At 33.5% G+C, this 4,560-nt stretch overlaps 1 pseudogene; it reads right to left on the minus strand.

Moving 5' to 3' along the window:
- Positions 1–617: 617 nt before the first annotated feature.
- On the minus strand, positions 618–967 carry LOC136378662 (large ribosomal subunit protein eL34-like; annotated as a pseudogene).
- Between the last annotated feature and the right edge of the window lie 3,593 nt (positions 968–4,560).

Below are 4,560 nucleotides of genomic sequence, written 5' to 3' on the forward strand. Positions count from 1 at the left end.
AGCATTTGACATTTCTCCTGAAATCAAAAACTAGTATGACTGGAGAGGAAGCATCCAACATGTTTTGAGACAAGGCTGGAATAGAGGTATATGTGTGCCAGAGCATTCAGGCTTTTGGAAGCTGGTTAACATTTTATAATTCTACACACATTCAGTAAGAATTTACTGAAGAGTTTTAACCAAAGAGACAAGAACCACTATTTACATGTCAGAGAGCCATTTATTATTGAATTTAACTAGAAGATAATTCCACCAACTAACTTTATTGTACTCCACCAATTACTGAATCAAAAATGTTTGCAAATTTGTTTATCTTTTTTGAGTCAAGACCACATATTGTCCTAACTGATTGTACTTATAACTTTTCTGAAGATTCCTCGAGGAATAAATTACATGTCATAAAATTGCTGTGTAAATTTATAGAACTCTGAAAAAACTCAGTAAAGCAACTAGTTTTAAAAAAATTTCCATTATCCTAAAATGTCCCATCACAGCTACAGTCAGTTCTCTCTCACAACCCCAGCCCATGCAAAGCCTGATCTGTATTTTGTCTCCCACAGATTTTATTGGCCTTTTAATTGTTTTTATTATTCAAAAAAGCTTCATTTTTTAAATTATTATTTGGTTTTCTCACTGTGTGCTTGTGTCTTCAACACTTTCAGAAGAATTTTCTGCTCCTCAATCAGGAAAGCACTCTTGATCCTGCCATGAACACGTTTAGCACACACGGATCTACCACAGGCGCTGCTTTGTTCATTTTAGACAACTTCATTAGAACTTCAGTCCTCACCACACGAACTCTGCGAAGCTGGCCTGGGTGCACACCACATGCAGGTGTGGGTGCTTTCCCAACCTTCCTGGTATGCAGGTAGACAATTCTAATACCAGGGGTTCGGGACAGCCTAGTCTTGGTAGAAGTGGTATTATTGTAGGAAAGCGTCCCTCAGTACGTCAAACACTAAACCATCTGAGTGCCTGGAGACACCATTCCTGGGAGGGCACCCACAGATTTTTTACTGCTGAAAATTTTATGTTAATGAAATCTGGCTCCTATTACTTAATGATATTCAATTTTATTCATGTTGAAACATGTATCAATGGTTTATTTCTTTTATTGCTAAATGGAATTTTTTTGTATGAATATACATTGTTGTGTGCATTTATTCACAAGATTGTGAACATTTAGATTGTTTCTAGTTTGGGGCTATTATGAAATATGTTTTCTGGGAGGTTTTATTTTTCTTCTATTAGATTTTTTTATCTCTTTTGTTTAGTTTGGATAATTTATATTAATCGATTAGCAAGTTCACAGATTATATTTTTGCTTCCTCAAATCTGTTTACCTCTGTAGTAAGCCTTTATCTTATTTATTGAACTTTTCAACTTTATATTTTACAATTGCTCCATTTATTATTTTCTAAAGTGCTTACTTAGATTCTTTATTTCTTAATCACTACTATCATATTTTTTTAATTTTTCAAACATGTTTGGTTCCAGTTATTTTAACATATTTTTAAAAGCAGCTTTGTTATTTTTTATGCTAAATCGAACCACTGGAATCCCTCAAGGATCTTTGTGTGTGTGTTGGGGGAGGTCATATTTTCTGCTTTCTTTACCCAGATCAAAAATTTGATTAAAAATGCAGTATTTAAATACTGTACTATAGCAGCACCGGATTCTGACATTTTTTCCTCTCTGATGAATTATTTTTTCCTCTTTTCCAGTGTAGTTATTGTCTAGGTAACCATTGCCTGATTTTTCCCACTCTGCTGTTTTCTCTGATTCCTCTTCCCTATTGTACTTATTTTAAAACTCGTTTCTACTTTGATTGGATCAAGCACTGTAGTAATATTAGTAAATAATCTGCCTAACATGTCCTATAAAAAACTGGCTGAAATTTATTTATTTATATATTGTCCCTCAACAAAATGGTTGCCTTCTTCATAGTTGTGGCCCTAGGTAATTTGTCTTCATAATACCAGCATCTGTCATGAAGTAGGTGACAGCTAAAAAGTCATTGACCTGAATTTAATGGAAATGAAGAAAGGACGTTTATTATTTACTGCAGGACCAACTCTTAACGTTCTGAAGTCATAATCTTAAAAATTAATTTCTGAATTAGTAAAAAACAGATTATATGTAGATAAAGAATGTATTCTTTCAAATAGTTAATTTGGCCAATCTCATTAATCTGCTTGTATGAATAGCTATGAACTCTTTCAGTTTTCTTCATGAATCTGAGCTCAATGCTCTGCCCTAGTAGATTATATTTTCAATGCACATGGATTAATAGATATATTACCAGTGGGAAAAAGAAAATTGAAGAAGATTCTGCATAAAACAAAAGATAAACAACTGCAAAAGAAGGTTTCAAATCTAAGACAAAGGTGGATAATTGTGCTAAAATTTCTTAGGGTGTTTAAATATGTAGACTAACAAAACAGATATGTCCACTGAAGAGAATCTGTGCTTGAAGTCAAATTAGAATTTGCCACAGTTGAGATCTTTTTGGCAGGGTGTCCTTTCTAGCATGTAAACACATATAGTTCTATATTCTGTTGCCACTGCCATTGAATCCAAAGGAAAGCTTAGGCTGTGCTGATAGTTGACCTTAATATAGGCAATTTCCAGGCCCAGCTTTGGAAGCAAAACTCAGGTGAGTCTGTGTCATAAATACGTGGAAAGTATAGGTTAAGAACTCTGCTAAATCACCCTTGATTTACTGTAATTGGAGAAATAAATGCAATGTCAGTTATCTTATGGATGACAATGATGAATATATGTAAAAATTTTGTGTAGAGGTGGCATTGTAATAGGAAACAGGGCTTATATTTATTGCAATCATATAACAAAATAAGTATTGGAACTTTAAGAAAAGGTTGCTAAAATTTGTTTGGGCTCTGAGAATGCCACCTCTCTGGGTTTATTACTCAGACTGAAAAGCTCATGATTGAGGTAAGACACTTTTCATTTGCCATGCCTTAATTTGCTTTTTTCTTAACTGAGCCCTGCATGAGGTAAGACTTTATAAGCAATGTACACACTTACATTTTTTTAACCTTGATTCTTATACTATCTAAATCCCTGGGATCATTTTCCCTACCCTGTTGGTTGAGCAAGTTAGGGTAAGGAGTATTAGCAGAAATAAATGATAGACCAGTGCTCTAAGGAATCAGTGAATGAGACAGAACTTCTTAAATGAATCTCTTTCTCTTAGCTTAGCAAGTTGCAAAGGGCTCAAAGAGTGACAAACCTCAGTGGGATGATGCTTGCAAACCCTATTAAAAAAGAAGCAAGGTCACTCCTTTTGAGAAACAAGTACTCCTTCATTTTTCTGAAAAAAGAATAATAAATCTTAATATTTATACTTTACATCAAGAGAATATCATAAGAATAACACATTTGTAACTTTGTGTTTTAGTCTGAACCACACTACACTATGTTAAACAGAATTTGAGCAGAGTGCCAATGTTTATTGTAGCATCCACCAGGTACGATAACAAACATCGGAGACTTTCAGGAGTTTAGATGTTACTTTATTGGCCAGTTTAACCTGCGCAGGGGCGAACTCCCAAGATGTCCGGAGACATCGTGCTCACAAGGAGCTGCAAACGGAAGCCGCGTGTGACGCTTACAGCCAGGTCCTTATATATCCTAAGTGAGCAAGCATAATACAGAAGCAAATGTAGCAGTTTAGCTATTGGCTAGGGAGGTCGCACGCAGCATAGCAACAGGGGCCGGCATAGCAACAGGGGCCGGTTTTAGCTTAGTGGTGAATTTCAAACATAAACTTCTGATAAGGGTCTCTGACCTTCTTTGTTCTCAGCCTCACAGGGCTATATCAGCACTCCCTGTTCCTTCAATAGTTACACTCTTGGCAGCCCCAGAATATCAGAACTCCCTGAATCTAACATTTATCATGTTATTGTTTTAATTCTTAGTAACTGATTATAGAGTTACAACTGTGATTTAGGAGAAAGAAAGCTTTCTTTTTTATATTACATTCCATAAAATTATAATCAAATATTTATATTTTTTCTAATCTGAGCTACCTGTCTTTTATTTTTGTTTGTTTTCTACATTAAAAAGTTTAATATCAAAATTCCTAGTTAAAAAGTCTCAATTTCTGAAAAACCAATCCCGTCTTATCAATGTGTAAAGATAAATGCTATGCCTTTTAATATTAAGATAAGATGAAAATATTAAAGTAATAAAATTTTAATTATTAATAATAATATGTGATTACTTAGTATTGACAAAAATGTGATTTACACTTATTTTAGAGGATTGGGAAGAAATAAAATAATAAGTGAGAAATCTTTTGCTTTGTGCTATTATATTTATAAATAGGTCCATAAATGCTAAGAACAATTCTGAGAGTGGGATTTTAATACAAGTAAATATGGTTTAATATGAAAATATTAAAAATCCCTCATAATTTACAATAATTTTTTGTGAGTAATTGAAAATTATATGCATAAATTATTATTACTGCTATTATAGTTTTGTAAAAAAAGTCCTTACATAAATTATGAACTTGTGAAATAATAAGTAATGAGG

This window comes from Saccopteryx leptura, chromosome 7 (assembly GCF_036850995.1).
Source record: "Saccopteryx leptura isolate mSacLep1 chromosome 7, mSacLep1_pri_phased_curated, whole genome shotgun sequence".
NCBI classification, from domain to species: Eukaryota; Metazoa; Chordata; class Mammalia; order Chiroptera; family Emballonuridae; genus Saccopteryx; species Saccopteryx leptura.